Source organism: Gorilla gorilla, chromosome 10 (assembly GCF_029281585.2).
Source record: "Gorilla gorilla gorilla isolate KB3781 chromosome 10, NHGRI_mGorGor1-v2.1_pri, whole genome shotgun sequence".
Lineage (NCBI taxonomy): Eukaryota > Metazoa > Chordata > Mammalia > Primates > Hominidae > Gorilla > Gorilla gorilla.
In genome coordinates this window covers 38933941-38951596 of record NC_073234.2, presented here as the reverse complement: position 1 = coordinate 38951596, position 17656 = coordinate 38933941, and positions in this window count along the sequence as shown.

Genomic DNA, 17656 nt, shown 5'->3' with positions numbered 1-17656 from the left:
AATTGCTATGGGGTAGAGCCAATATTCTATCCTCAGATGTATATTACCTCTCACTGTGTTATAGTGTCTGCCTCATAGGATTGTTGAGAGCTCAAATGAGATCATGTATTTTATGGGAAGAGCTTTGTAAACTTTATTACACACTCACTGATTTCTTCAGTCTAAATAGACATCTTGAAGTCTAATAATTTTGCTTCTAAAAGTATATTTAGCTCAGTATTCGAGCATTGAATAAGAAAGTACCCACTGGAATATTGACTAACCGATTCCCTTTTAAAAATTAATTTCATTTAATTTGTATACCTTTATTACAATTTTAATTAAATGGTAAATACAATGTGACATTTTTTTCTCACCTTTTCATCTAACTTGTGTCCCCTTCTTTCCATTTCCCCAAATGCAACCCTGAATTTCAGGACTTTGTAAACTCTACTTTAGTTTTGCTTTCTGTTTGTTTGTTTGTTTGTTTGTTTGTTTAGAGACAAGGTCTCCCTCTGTCGCCCAGGCTGGAGTGCAGTGGCGTAATCATAGTTCACTGTAACCTTGAACTCCTGGGTTAAAGTGATCCTCCTGCCTCAGCCTTATAATTTAGTTTTAATTAATCTCCTTGAAAAAGTTGCAGCCTGGTGCTTTATTTAAATATCTTGCTTTCTCATAATCTGTGTTATTTTAGTAGTCCTGTATTTATCCTTGCTTTCCTGACAACTGGATATAAAACTACACAAAACATTGATTTGGGCACAAAGAAAATCAGTAAGTACCAAAATAGATACAACATAAAGGTGGTGGGGTTTTTTATGAACTAATTTGATTGAAGTGAGTTTATCTTATAAAATAAGCCGGGAGACTGAAATGGAGTCTCCTTCAGTGGTACACCAAAGGGAGTGTAGGGTGTAGTAGGAGCTTTCTGCCTCTGAGAGGAGGAATATATTAGACTGATAACGTTTAAGTCTGATGTATGGTGACAAGAAAAAGGCCAATTTTTTGTTTTGTTATTTTTAAGTTACCTACAGATAATGCATTTCATTATTGCCTGCTTCCAACTCTCCCTATGTAGTATGTTTCTGATTTTCTGTGCTTGTGCAGTGTAGATGAGCTCACCGCTTTAATTTTTAAGATAGAAATGTGGAAAACTCTTGAATCATAGACTAGGGGAAGGAACCAGAGATCCTCTAAAATATCAGAGGAGTGAGAAGGAAAGGAAAAGCTCCTTTCTAGGGCCAAAGAATAAGAGTAGAAGTTTTTGCTCATTTTTTTTGTTTGCTTTTACTTTACAAAAAAATAAAAAATTTTTTGCTCTTTGAATAACTTAACATGAGGAATTTGGAAACAACCTCTCTTGAAAATATATTGGTGTTCATTCCCAAATAATTCTTCTAAGTACCACTTGACCACAGGATAGGGAAAGGAGGAAAAGGTGAGTGTATTTATATTCTTGCTAGTTTTTGTTATATATTCAGTTGCAGATCTATATTATGTATCATTTTATTATCAGATTTTCTAGTGAGAAATATATATGATGGTTTTTTAATAATCATTCTAAGTTTGGAGGCCATTTCAATTCAATATGTATGTGTTTTATGTGTTTAATTCGTATTTACTATATATTAAAAGAATTTCCAAATAGCTCAGATAACAAAACTTTGGTTTAAAATTGAGCTATTTTATAAGCTACATAGAATACATCAAAATTTTATAAGCTGCATAGAATAGGCTTTAAAATATCAGAATTAGGAAAATAAAATATAGATGGTAAAAATTCAAATATTAAGACTTTTTTCTTCACTAATGATGGGGTAAGGAATTTTTAAATCGATAATATAAAACAGACAGTTCAAAAATTATTTTTGGAAAATATATGCATCGGGAAACATACCCCACACGGTGCCATGGTTTAATTATTCCCCAGCTCTACTTCTGGGAGCCTGGAACTTGTCAGGGTTGTGAAATAGACCTTAGACTATTAAGGACATTCAGAAACTGGCTAAGCCATTCAAGGAAAATCAGGAATTTACGTAATATATTGGACTACAGTCTCAAAGGACAGAGAGAAAATCAGTCAAATGGGTTTTGATATTTTTTTTTCCTAGAAATGTGTAGCAAATGTGATTTTACAAAGCAGCTAAAAATACAACTATCTCTCTGGAATTGAAAATGTGTAAAATAAGACCACACACTTTCAATATGCACAAAATATATTTTAAATGTTTAAGTTGTATTGGTAATTTACTGTGTTCTGTAGAAAATCATAATTAAAGTTGGTGCTCGTGTTGCTAAAGTTTTTTTTCTCATGTCAGGAACTTGCAGCTTGTTCTATATAGTTTGGTGAAACAAACAAAACAGTTTTTATCTGCTGTGACATTTAAGTTTGTTGTTAGCTGGAGTTAAATCTACATACATAAAAGTAAAACAATAAATATGGAAACATCCCAACAGTCTTTCCCACAATGTGTATTATTACATTATTCTCAGTAATGACACATACTTAACATTTCCCAAGCTGTTGTTTTAAACCTTAAACATCACCACATTTCTAATTTTTATTTAAAATCTTTCAGAATTCTTAGATTTTGTAACATATCAAACACAAGTCTCTCATTAAAATGTTTTTTTAATAGTATTTGCTTTTCTTTTAAACTCCATAAAGGAGTATTCGATGTTAATAGACGTAACTCTTTAATGCTCTTCTGTTCATGATTAAGTATGCTAAGTTTTAAGTAATTTAGACTAATGTATTAAAGTGTTCACTTATGTCTAGTCATATGCATACCTACTCTCTTCTAACCTTGAGTCATTTCTATTAAATACAGCATTTAATCTTCTTTCAAGTGAGAACCATCTTTCCATTATATCAAGTGGGCAATTTTTAAATTGTCTGATAAGTTCATCCAAATTAATTCCATCATGCCTGTTTAACTCATTTCCCCAAAAAGACTGCGACCTCCAGCCAGTCATTCAGTTCTTGAACTCCCTAATAGAAGCACCAAGGATTATCTATTTGTAATCACATTGTGGTGAATTATCAGACTCCCAAGAATTATGTAAAGCAAATAGGAATTATTTTAGAGTTGCCCTTATTTTAAAAAACAAAAAAAAAGTAAAGATGGGAAAATTACTTATAGTATTTTTTTTTAATTTGAGAAAGAATTCCTGTAGGTCTCCCTTAAATAGTGACTTGGTAAAGCTTTTTAATTTCTAGAACTCAGAGCTATATTCACTTTTGAGCTATGTACCTATTGTATAAGTTGAAGTAATACTGCAAATTGAAACAGTAAACATAATTAATCCTAGATATTTGGGTGCTACCTACAGTGAGATATGGTAGGAAACATTCTATATTTACAACAACTTCCACCATAGCTAGCTCCAAACAGGTCATTAACCTCTGAATTACTGTTTTCACAACCATAAAATTATGCTGGTCTCTTGAAAGTATTGAGTTTATGGGTGTGGAGAGGAAGGCTTAAATTTCATTTTTGAAGCTGTCGTTAAAAGTATATGTTTATATTTTTAGCAAAGGAATTAACTAATAGGATGAGTCAAGTTAATATTTGTTTTTGTTTTTGTTTTTTTTAATTTTGGGCCTCACTCCTATAAAAGACTTGGAACAGAAGTCTTAGTATGATGGTAAACTTGAAAATTAAAATTTTATCAGGGATATTAGAATCCAATTATATGAGACTGCATCCTCAACAGGCACCTTGGTTGCAACACCATGAAAGACCTTGATCCAGAGGTTCTCAGCAAGCCACACCTGAATTCCTAACCCACAAAAACTGTGAGATAACAGATGTTTGTGTTTTTAGCTGCTAAGCTTTAAAGTAATTTGTTTATGCAGAAATAAGGGAAAAGGACCCTAGAAATCCTTGAGGAATCCCACTTTACAGATGTAGAAGCTGAGGGCTAGAAGGAGAAAAGTCATGTACACAAAGTCTGGAGACAACTCAGATAGTCACTACATCCTCTTGCTCTTTCTCATTTTTACTCTTTAACTGGCTCCTCACTTTGTAGATGGATGGCACTGGGCTCTGGAGCAAACCATCTGTTCTGTATCTGTTAAGGCCTCTAGAGCTTCATTCATTCCTTCATCAAATATTTTTTGAGTGTCCACTATGTGCCAGGCACTATTCTAGATTCAAGATATAAAGTAATATACAAAAACAAAATCCAGTTACAAATATAATTTTTAAAGCTATTTGTGAGCATAACTTCCTAACACATTTAGAACCTTTGCCTTCAGCAGACATGAATTATGTTGTCTTTTTGTTTTTTGGCCCAGTTTCATTAGTCATTAAAGTCATTTGAATTAAAGACAATAATCCAGACTCCAGAGGTTATGGCTTTTATGTGTTTGGATACTGTCATAGTCTGCTCAGGCTGCCATAACAAACACAGACTGGGTGGCTTAAATAACAAATTTATATTTTCACAGTTCTGGAGGCTGGAAATCTGAGATCAGGGTACCAGTATACTTGGTTTCTGGTGAGGGTGCCTTTCCGGGCTTACAGATGGCTGCCTTCTCACTGTGGTCTTGCATGGTAGCAGAGGAGGGTCAGAGAGGAGAGCAAGCTCTCAGGCATCTCTTTTTTATAAGGGCACTAATCCCATCATGAAGCCCTCACCCTCATGACCTCATCTAAACCTAATTATCTCCTAAAGACTTCCTCTCCACATATTTAAGGCTTCAACCTGAATTTGGAGGTGACACAGTTGAGCCCATGGCAGATATATTTAGTAACAATTATGGGTACAGGCATGCCTCAGATGTTGCAGGTTCGGTTCCCAGCCACCATAAATATTTAAATAAAGTGAGTCACAAATTTTTTGGTTTCCCAGTGCATATAAAAGGCATATTTACCCTATACTGTAGTCTATTAACTGCAATAACATTGTGCCTAAAAAAGATGTACATGCCTTAATTTTAAAACTATTGCCAAAAAATGCTAAATAACCATCAGAGCCTTCAGCAAGTAGTAATGTTTTTGCTGATGGACAGTCTTGCCTCATTTTGATAGATACTCACCAGGATGGTGGTTGCTGAAGGTTAGGGTGGCTGTGGCAATTTTTTACAATAAGACAATAGTGAAGTTTGCTTCATCAATTGACTCTTCCTTTTACAAGAGATTTCTCTGGCATGCAGTGCTATTTGATAATATTTGATACCCACAGTAGAACTTCTTTTCTAACTTCTTTCACAATTGAGTTAATCTTCTAAAGCCCTGCCACTGCTTCATCAACTAAGTTTATGGAGTATTCTAAATCCTTTCTTGTCTTTTCAACAATGTTCACAGCATCTTCACCAGGAGAAGACTTTTCCCCCCTTCTTTTCACAGATGTTGAGATTGTCAAGAAACTACTTTCTTTGCCCATCCATAAGAAGCAACTTATCATCCGTTCAAGTTTTATCATAAGATTGCAGCAATCCAGACACATCTTCAGGCTCCACTTGTAGTTCTCTTGCTATTTTCACCGCATCTGCAGTTACTGCTGCCACTGAGGTTTTGAACTTCTCAAAGTCATGAAAGTTGTAATTAACTTCTTTCAAACTCTTGTTAATGTTGACATTTTGACTCCCATGAATCACAAATATTCTGAATGAATGGCATCCAGAATAGCAAATCCTTTTCAGAAGGTTTTTATTTTGCCCAGATCCATCAGAGGAATCACTATCTATGAAAGCTTTTGCCTTATAAAATGTATTTCTTGGATGATAAGACTTGAAAGCTGAAGTTATTCTCTGATCTATGGCTGCAGAATGGATGTTGTGTTAGCAGGCAGAAAAACACTAATCTCATACATCTCCATAGAGCTCTTGGGTGACCAGGTGCACTTGTCAATGAGCAGTAATATTTTGAAAGGAATCTTTTTCTGAGCAGTAGATCTCCACAGTGGGCTTAAAATATTTAGTAAACCTTCCTATAAACAGATGTGCTACCATCCAGGCTTTATGGTTCCTTTTATAGAGCAAAAACATTATATTTAGTTTAATTTTAAGGATCCTAGGATTTTTGGAATGATAAATGAACATTAGTTAGCATTGCATTGGCCCCTAACAAGAGAAATCAGTCTCTCGTTTGAAGCCAAGCATCAACTTTTCTCTAGCTATGAAAGTCCTGGATGACATCTTCCAACATAAGACTTTCATCTACATTGAAAGTTTGTTTTTAGTGTAACTACCTTCATCAATGATCTTAGCTAGATCTTCTGGATAATTTGCTGCAGTTTCTACATTAGCAGTTGCTGCTTCACCTTATGCTTGTCTGTTGTGGAGACAGCTTGTTTCCTTAAACTCCATGAATCAACCACTGCTAGCTTCAGACTTTTCTTCTGCAGCTTCCTTACCTTAGCCTTCACAGAATTGAAGAGAGAGGGCCTTGCTCTGCGTTAGGCTTTGGCTTAAGATAGTGTTGTGGCTGATTTGATCTTCTATTAAAAAAAAAAACTCAGGCTTTCTCCATACCACTTTTCTTATGATTCTTGTGTTCACTTGAGTAGCACTTTTAATTTCAGGAACTCTTCCTTTGGATATACAACTTGGCTGTTTGGCTCAAGAGGCCTAGCTTTCAGCCTGCCTTGGCTTTCAACATGCTTTCCTCACTAAGCTCAATCATTTATAGCATTTGATTGAGAGAGAGAGAGAGATGTACAGCTCTTCACCTGAACATTTAGAGGCCATTGGATGGTTATTAACTGGCCTGATTTTAATAGTGTTATGTCTCAGGGAATAGGGAGGCACATGGAGAGGGAGAGAGATGGGAAATGGCCAGTGGAGCAGTTGGAACACACACGTCTGTGCCCTCAAACAAAACAGTAACATCAACGATTACTGATCACAGATCACCGTAACAGATACAATAATAATGAAGACATTTGAAATGTAAGAAGTACCAAGATATGACACACACACAGTAAGCACATTCTGTTAGGAAAATAACACCTATAGATGTGCTCAATGTAGGCTTGCCACAAGCCTTGTTTGTAAAAAAACAAAAACAATTATCTTCAAAGCATGATAATAAAGTGAAGCAGAATAAAACAAGGTATGCCTGGTTTTTGTTTTGTTTTGAGACAAGATCTTTCTCTGTCACCCAGGCTGGAGTGCAGTGGCACAATCTCATCTCACTGCAGCCTCCAGCCTCTGGGCTCAAGTGGTCCTCCCACCTCAGCCTCCGAAGTGGCTGGGTCTACAGGCATGTGCCACCACACCACACCTGGCTAATTTTTGTAGAGACCAGGTTTCACCATGTTGCCCAGGCTGGTTTTGAAGTCTTGAACTCAGGCGATCCATCCACCTCGGCCTCCCAAAGTGCTGGGATTACAGGCATGAACCACAGCACCTGGCCATGTATTTTCATTTAACCAGTACTAAATAACTACATGTCTTTGGCAGCCTATAATGTAGCATCCCATTTTTAAAAATAGAAGTGTGTATTCAGGGTGCACTCAATAGGATTACATCTGGCTAGCAGTCCCTTCCTACTTCAGTCCATTATCCTGCTATCAGAATGATCTTCATGGTTTCATTTAAAAAAAAAAAAAATGAGATCCTGTTTCTGTCTTAAAGTTCTCTTCTAATTCCTTGTATTAATCAGGATTCTCCAGAGAAACAAGACCAATAGGATGCATATATGTGTATACACATATATATATAGCTCTCTCCCTCATATATACACATATATCATGTATATACATATATATCATATATGTACATATATATGTACATATATATCATATATGTACATATATATATATATATATGAGGGAGAGAAAGATTTATAAGGAATTAGTTCATGCTCTTAGGCTGAGAAGTCTCATGATCTGCAGTCAGCAGGCTGGAGACCCAGGAATGCCAATGGTGTAGTTCAAGTCCGAGTCCAAAGGGTTGAGAACCAGGAAAACCAATGATAAAAGTTCCAGTCCACAAGCTACCTGGCTAAAGACCCAGGAAGACTAAATGTTTCAGTTTTAGTGCAAAGGCAGGAAAAGACTGATGTCCCAGTTCAATCAGGCAAGAGAAATTATCCTTACTTGAGCCTTTTTTGTTCTATTCAGGCCTTCAATTCATGAGAGCCACCAACATTAGAGAAGGGCAATCTGCCTTACTCAGTCTACTGACTTAAATGTTAATCTCATCCAAAAACACCCTCATAGATATGCCCAGAATAATGTTTGACCACATATCTGGGCACCCTGTGGCCCAGTCAACACATTAAATAAACCATCACATCCCTCCATGTAGAAAAGAGTGGTTTGGACCATAGGCTCAGGAGTTAAACCACCTCTGAGCCTACCACTTTTGTGCAACTCACCTCACCTCTCTGCCTTTCACCTCTCTGTAAACTAGAGCAGCTCCCAAATGTCCATCTAGGAAGGCTTGGGGTGAGCAACCTGATTAGAAGGGAACAATGTGACTTAAAACTGCATATTTGCTTAGCAAACCTATGACTTTTCTCAGAATATACAGTTTACTTGTGATGGAGGGCTATTAATATTTATAAGGAAACCAAATCCCCATTCACTTAAGCCATCCACTCCTACCACTGTAATTGAATATTACCTACCTTTCAGAATAATTGCAGAGTTTTGTGTCTTGATCATTATGAAAAATGTGGCAGGTATTATTACTAATAAAGAAGTACCCAACTATGGGAATGATTGTTCCTTCCTTACGAATGAGAGCAGCTCTCTGTTCAATACGATTCATACTCAAGTTCTAATAAACTTTCTTTAGCAAGAGAGCAAAGAGTATGGTACACTCAGTCCACCCAGGTTGCCTGTTAACCTGGTGCTTGAAGGAAAAAAAGTAAGAATTTGCCCTCATCTAATTCCTCACTTGCCCTCAAACATGGCATACTACTTGACAATGGGGCTTTCCCACATACTATTCTATTTGCGTGGTCTGCCTTATCTCTTACCTGGCGAACTCCTACACTCCTTCAAGACCTGCTCCAAAATGCACTTGCTTGATCTTCTGACATCAACTGCCACCTTGGGCTATAAGTTACGTGTGTCTCTTCCCCCACTAGACAATTACCTGATGGAAGAATATTGTTCTTAAGATGTTAAGATGGTGTATGTGTGGCATAGTATTTGTTCCTAAATGTAAAAGTTATTAAACAAGTTTTCTGAAAGTCTGAAGCTTTATTGTGTTTATTGTGATTTTGTTGTATTCCTGACATGTTGCTGGCTACATATTTTAACAGCTTTAAAAGTAATTTACCTTATGAATATGCACTACAAACGTACATTTTAGATATACTAACATTTTAAGTTCGGTATTTATGAATCTGGAATATTCAAGATTAAATGTAGAAAATTTATATTTCATTTATATTTTTCTAAAGAAGTTTTAATTGTAAGGAATTCTTTTTTCCAGTAAGGAAGATACAGTTGCTGTCTCTTACTCCAGTTGGAGGGCATCCTGAATTCCCATTTGTTCAGACGCTTTTCACAACTTGGAGCTTCTGGCATCTCCACAAAAATAATACTTTGACTACACAAGGCCAGGAATACTTTTTTGAGTTGGGGATACCCCAAACATTTATCTGTTCAATACAGTTGTCCAAAGACAAGGAATGTACTCTTGATTTGGGTTCTTTGTCACCTAAAAAATCTATATTACACCTTAGACAAGGGGAGAAAATTGTCAGAAGTCTCTTCTTCTCCATGTCAAATTTGGCTACAACAGACATGATTGTTATCCACCCAATAGTCATCCTTCCTTGCTAGTGGGCATAGCAAGTTATCCACCCCCTAACCAGGTAACTAGGGATAGGAATTTATTATTTAAAGTCAATTTTATGGAAAGTAGTCCTATTCTCCTTGTCTTTTTGATTTAGTGTTGGGCCCATAACCCATTAAAGGCCAATGAGTCCAGAAGGGAAGTCTGCTGGTGTACTTGTGGGAAATTTTTCTGGAGGAAAAAAAAAATGATCCTTCTTTAACAGAGTTCTGTCTACATGTGATTCCTGGAATGGCACAGTGGCATCTTGGGACTGGGCTTGAAGTGTGAAGGTGTGTTAACCTTGAGCATATTCTTTTACTTTAGTCTTTATGCCTGATAACCAAAACTGTATTCATCTGGGGTGGAAAATGGCCTTTTTTCTACTTACTTTTATCCCTAAAGCCCACAAGCTTTGCATTGTAATATTTGAACATTAAAAAAAAAAAAAAAAAACCATTTTACTCTATCACATATCATATCCCAAATCCAAGGTTTTGGGGACTTTTTGTTTAATGATACAATTTACAATAAAGTGAACTTATGCTGCATGAGCAATTACTTATTTAGAATAAATGATGGCTCTTTGTAATATAAATAATATAAGCATATAACTCTACAATTATATATGTGTTTTGCCTGTCAGACATTGTCTAATCCCTACATCATAACTTAACAGCATCTTTTACCTCTTCTCTAAGCCTTATATCATCCCTGAGCCACATTTAATCTCAGTTCTCCTCCTGAGCTACACTACAGGGGAAATGGTGTACCATGGGATATGGCCTAGTAATGAGTTAAGACAGTTTTGCTTACTACTTGGTAATTTTTAAAAACAGAGTTTATTTTAATTAACTAGGTTTAACATTAAGAGGAGGAGGAAAATTCTAGTATCAAAATCCTTGTGGCAAAATGTCCACATCAGACTTCTGGCTTCTGGTAAGGAAAGAGGGGCTTGTATCAGCCTAGCAGTCTTGCAAGTAACATTAAGAAACTCTAAACATAAAAACAGTTCGAAGGCACTGAGGCATAATCATACAGTCTATGCTGTTGACAGAGCTTATGTGGAAGATGCCAGTTTACGCTGAGGGGTCTCAGAGGTCATAGTTTTGCAAAGCAAGAGTGACTAGTAATTGAAAAATGAAATCCTAAAAATGATGGAACCATTGTTGATTGCAACAAAATCTAACTAAAAGTGTATGCCCAACAGGTTCACCTTGCCCACTGCCTAGACAGAGCCAATTTGTCAAGACAGGTGAATTGCAATAGAGAAAGAGTAATTCACAGAGAGCCAGCTTTTCTTAATATCAACTGATTGTTCAAAGCAAATATATGACAGTATACTGTGGGGCTTGTAACATGTGTAGGAGTACAGATACATGACAACATAGACAAAAGATGAGAGGGGTGTAAATGGAATTATATTGTTATAAAGTTCTTACATTAATATATGAAATAGTATAATATCAATGCAAAAGAATATATGTTAAGAATGTATATTATAAACCTTAGAACAACCATCAAAAAAGAAGAAAACAAAAAAAAGTTACAGCTAAAATCCAATAAGGGGGATAGAATGAAATAATAAATAACATTGTTCCACTCCCTCCCCCACAAAAAGTAAAGGTAGAAAACCAAGGTTTACAGGCAACAAATAGCACAATGAATGGAATGGTACTTCGCATCTCAATACTAACGTTGAGTGTAAATGGCCTAAATGCTCCACTTAAAAGATACAGAATTGCAGAATGGGTAACAATTCACTAACCAACTATCTGCTGCCTTCAAAAGACTCACCTAACACATAAGGGCTGACATAAACTTAAGGTAAAGGGGTGGAAAAAGACAGTCCATGCAAATGGACACCAAAAGCAAGCAGGAGTAGATATTCTTATATCAAACAAAAAACTTTAAAGCAACAGCAGTTAAAAAAGACAAAGAGTTAAAAAAGACAAAATGATAAAAGGTTTTGTCCAACAGGAAAATATCACTATCCTAAGTATATATCCACCTAACACTGGAGCTCCCAAATGTATAAAAACAATCACTAATAGACCTAAGAAATCAGATAGACAGCAGCATAATAATAGTGGGGGACTTCAATTCTCCACTGACAGCACTTAGACAGGTAATCAAGACAGAAAGTCAACAAAGAAACAATGGATTTAAACTATATCCTGGAAGAAATGGACTTAACAGATATTTACAGAACATTCTACCCAGCAACTGCAGAATATACATTCTATTTATCAGCGCATGGAACTTTCTCCAAGATAGACTATATGATAGGCCATAAAATGAGCCGCAATTAATTCAAGAAAATTGAAATTATATCAAGCACTCTCTCAGATCACAGTGGAATAAAACTGGAAATCAACTCCAAAAGGAACCTTCAGAACCATGCAAGTACATGGAAATTCAATAACCTGCTCCTGAATGACCCTTGGATGAAAAATAAAATCAAGACCTACATCAAAAAGTCTGAAAGAGCATAAAGTGACAATCTAAGGTTACACCTCAAGGAACTAGAGAAACAAGAAGAAACCAAACCCAAACCCAGCAGAAGAAAGGAAATAACCAAGATCAGAGCAGAACTAAATGAAACTGAAACAACAACAACAGAAAAATACAAAAGATAAATGAAACAAAAAGTGGGTTCTTTGAAAAGATAAGTAAAATTGATAGATCATTAGCATGATTAGCTAAGAAAAGAAGAGAGAAAATCCAAATAAGCTCAATTAGAAACAAAATAGGAGCTATTACAACTGACACCACAGAAATACAAAAGATCATTCAAGGCTACTATGAACGCCTTTACGTGCATAAACTGGAAAACCTAGAGGAGATGGATAAATTCCTGGAAAGATACAACCCTCCTAGCTTAAATCAGGAAGAAATAGATACTCTGAACAGACCAATAACAAGTAGCGATATTGAAATGGTAATTTAAAAATTACCAACAAAAAGAAGTCCAGGACCAGACAGATTCCCAGAATTCTACCAGACATTCAAAGAATTGGTACCAATCCTATTGACATCATTCCACAAGGTAGAGAAAGAGGGAATCCTCTCTAAATCATTCTATGAAGCCAGTATCACCCTAATACCAAAACTGGGAAAGGACACAACCAAAAAAAAAAACTACGGGCAAATATCCCTGATGAACATAGATACAAAAATCCTTAACAAAATATTAGCTAACCAAATCTAATGACATATAAAAAGATAATCTGCCATGATCAAGTAGGTTTCACACCAAAGATGCGGGGATGGTTTAACATAGGCAAGTCAATAAATGTGATACACCACTTAAAAAAATTTAAAACAAAAATCACATGACCATCTTAATAGCCACAGAAAAAGTATTCCACAAAATCCAGCATCCCTTTATTATTAAAACTCTCAGCAAAATCAGCATATAAGAGACATACCTCAAAGTAATAAAAGCCATCTATGACAAACCCACAGCCAATGAAATACCAATTAGGGAAAAGTCAAAAGCATTCCCTCTGAGAACTGGAACAAGACAAGGATGCCTACTCTCACCACTCCTCTTCAACATAGTACTGGAAGTCCAAGCCAGAGCAATCAGACAAGAGAAAGAAATAAAGGGCATCCTAATTAGTAAAGAGAAAGTCAAACTGTCGCTGTTTGCTGACAATATAATTGTTTACCTAGAAAGCCCTAAAGACTCCTCCAGAAAGCTCCTAGAACTGATAAAATAATTTGGCAAAATTTCTGGAGGCAAAATTAATGTACACAAATCAGTAACTCTTCTATACACCAACAGTGACCAAGCTGAGAATCAAATCAAGAACTCAACCCCATTTACAATAGCTGCAAAAAATAAAATAAAATATTTAAGAATATACCTAGCTAAGGAAGTGAAAGACCTGTACAAGGAAAACTACAAAACACTGCTGAAAGAAATCATAGATGACATAAACAAATGGAAACACACCCCATGCTCATGAATGGGTAGAATCAATATTGGAAAAATGACCATACTGCCAAAAGCAATCTACAAATTCAATGCAATTCCCATCAAAATACCACCATCATTCTATACAGAACTAGAAAAAAAATCCTAAAATTCATATGTAACCAAAAAAGAGCCCACATAGCCAAAGCAAGTCTAAGCAAAAAGAACAAATCTGGAGGCATCACATTACCTGATTTCAAACTATGCTATAAGGCCATAGTCACCAAAACAGCATGGTACTGGCATAAAAATAGGCACATAGATCAATGGAACAGAACAGAGAACCCAGAAATAAACCCAAATACTTATAGTCAACTGATCTGCGACAAAGCAAACAAAAACATAAAGTGGCAAAAGCACACCCACTTCAACAAATGGTGCTGGGATAATTGGCCAGCCACATGTAGGAGAATGAAACTGGATCCTCATCTCTCACCTTATATAAAAATCAACTCAACACGGATCAAGGACTTTAAGACCTGAAACTATAAAAATTCTAGACGATAACGTTGGAAAAACCCCTCTAGACATTGGCTTAGGCAAGGGTTTCATGACCAAGAACCCAAAAGCAAATGCAATAAAAACAAAGATAAATAGTTGGGACTTAATTAAACTAAAGAGCTTTTTGCACGGCAAAAAGAACAGTCAGCAGAGTAAACAGACACTCCACAGAGTGGGAGAAAATCTTCACAATCTATAAATGTGACAAAGTACTAATATCCAGAATCTACAAGGAGCTCAAACAAATTAGCAAGAAAAAAGCAAACAATCCCATCAAAAAGTGGTCTAAGAACATGAATAGAAAATTCCCAAAAGAAGATATACTAATGGCCAACAAACATGACAAAATGCTCAACATCACTAATGATCAAGGAAATGCAAATCAAAACCACAATGCAATACCACCTTATTCCTGCAAGAATGGTCATAATCAAAAAATAATAGATGTTGGTGTGGATGCTGTGAACAGGGAACACTTACTTCTACATTGCTACTGAGTATGTAAACTAGTACAACGACTATGAAAAACAGTGCAGAGATTCCTTAAAGAACTAAAAGTAGAATTACCATTTGATCCAGCAATCCCACTACTTGGTATCAACCTGGAGGAAAATAAGTCATGACACAAAAAAGGTACTTGCACATGCGTGTTTGTAGTAGCACAATTTGCAATTGCAAAAATGTGGAACCAGCCCAAATGCCTATCAATCAATGAGTGGATAAAGAAGCTGTGGGATATATATGATGGAATACCACTCAGCCACAAAAAGGAATGAATTAATGGCATTTGCACCAACATGGATGAGGTTGGAGGCTATTATTCTAAGTGAAGTAGCTCAGGATGGAAAACCAAGCATCAAAAGTTCTCACTCATAAGTGGGAGCTAAGCTATGAGGATGCAAAGGCATAAAAATGACACAATGGACTTTGGGGACTCAGGGAGAAAGGGTGGGAAGAGGTTGAGAAATAAAAGACTACAAATAGAGTACAGTGTATACTGCTTGGATGATGGGTGCACCAAAATCTCACGAATCACCACTAAAGAACTTGCTTATGTAAACAAACACCACCTGTTCCCTAATAACCTATGGAAGTAAAATTAAAAAAAAAAAAATGTAGCACAGGCCAGGAACGGTGGCTTATGCCTGTAATCCCGGCACTTTGGGAGGCCAAGGCAGGTGGATCACCTGAGGTCAGGAGTTCAAGACCAGCCTGGCCAACATGGTAAAACCCCGTCTCTACTAAAAATACAAAAAAACTAGCTGGGCGTGGTGTTGGGCACCTGTAATCCCAGCTACTTGGGAGACTGAGGCAGGATAATCGCTTGAACCTGGGAGATGGAGGTTGCAGTGAGCCGAGATCGTACCATTGTACTCCTGCCTAGGCAACAAGAGTGAAACTCCATCTCAATAAATAAATAAATAAATAAGATATAGCCAAAATCCAACAAAGGGGATAGAATGGAATAACAAATAAGATTGTTTCACTCTCTCCCCCCAAAAGAGTAAAGGTAGAAAAGGAGAGGAAAAGGAACAAAGAACAGAAAGAACAAATAGAAAACAGAGGAAATAGTAGATTTAGACCCAACCATATCAATAATTAAGTTAAATGTAAATGAACTGAACTCTCCAAGAAATGAAGAAATTGTAAGATAGCCCCTAACCAACAAAATCCAATTATATGCTGTTCCCAAGAGACACAATTTAAATATGAATACCAGACAGGTTAAAAGTAAAACGGTGGGAAATGATATGCCATGCAAACACCTACGATAAAAAATATAGTGTGGCTATATTAATATCAGATGACTGATGCTTGTAGAACACTACACATGGCAAATGCACATGGAATAATCACTAAGATGGACAAAATGCTGGGCCATTAATTAAGTTTCAGTAAATTACAAAGAATTGACATCATACAGAATATGCTCTCTCACCAAGTTACTTCAAGTTAAAAATAACAAGTTATCTAGAAAATCAACATGGGTCAAAGAAGAAATCACAAGGGACATAACAGTATATTTAGAACTGGTTGATCATAAAAAACTATCAAACTTTGTGGGCTGAAGCCAAAACAGATATTCAAGTGAGGGCTGGGTGCGGTGGCTCACGCCTCTAATCCCAGCACTTCGAGAGGCCGAGGTGGGTGGATCACGAGGTCTGGAGTTCGAGACCATCCTGGCTAACACAGTGAAACCCCGTCTCTACTAAAAATACAAAAAATTAGCCGGGCATGGTGGCGGGCACCTGTAGTCCCAGCTACTCGGGAGGCTGAGACAGAAGAATGGCGTGAACCTGGGAGGAAGAGGTTGCAGTGAGCCGAGATCACGCCACTGCACTCCAGCCTGGGTGACAGAGCAAGACTCCGTCTCAAGTGAGATTATACTTGAAGTACTTATTTTACAAAAGAAGAAAGTTTAAAATTAAGTATCCATTTTAAAAAGCTAGAAAAAGAAAAACAAGTGATGGCTATGTGGGAAAGACCCAAAGGGAAAGAGCAAAGGTGTGAACAGTAATGAGACTGGAGCCACCATGGACAAGACAGAGCTTTTGGTTTGATCCTAAACTGAGTTGATTGACTTGTTGAGAAAAAAAACTTAACATCCTTCATAGAACTATAATAGAACCCACAGTCTACACAGTATAGCCGTCACATTTTCTAGGACAGAATCAAAAGTTATTTGGCATGTAAAGAATAAGGGAAGTGTGACCAATTTACAGAGGGAAAGACAAATAGCAGATTTCAAGACATAAAGCTACGGTAATCAAGACTGTGATATTGGCAGAGAGATAGACACACAGACCAGTGGAACAGAAGAGAGGTCTCCCAAGATGGCACACACCAGTACAGTTTGCTGATATCTGACAATACTGAAAAACCAACTCAATGGAGGAAGGATAATATTTTGAACAAATGATGCCAGAGAATTGGATATGCATAAGTGAAAGAATGAACCTAGACCTAAAACTTCTATCTTATACAAAAATTAACTCAAAATGAATAATTTAAATGCAAAGCATACAACTGTAAAACTTATAGAAGATTACATAGAATAAAGTGTTGGGACAAATTCTAAATACTGACAAGGAGGCAAAAAAACAGGATTTTATGCATTGCTGGTGGGAATACAGAATAGTATAGCAACTCTGGTAAATAGGCACTTTCTTTAAAAACTAAACAAATACTTAGGTAACACAGCAATCACTCCTAGCATTTATTCTGAAGAAAAGAATTCATTGTCTCATTAAAAACCTGTAAATGATTGTTCGTAGGCCAAAACTAGAAAAAAAATGTCTCTTTATAGGTAAATGGTTAAACAAACTGGTACATCTATACCATAGAATTCTACTTAGCAATTAAAAGGAAAAAACTCATTGAAAACATAACTTTGATAGATATTAACGGCATTGTGCTGAGTGGGGAAAAAAGCCAATTTCAAAAGCTCACAT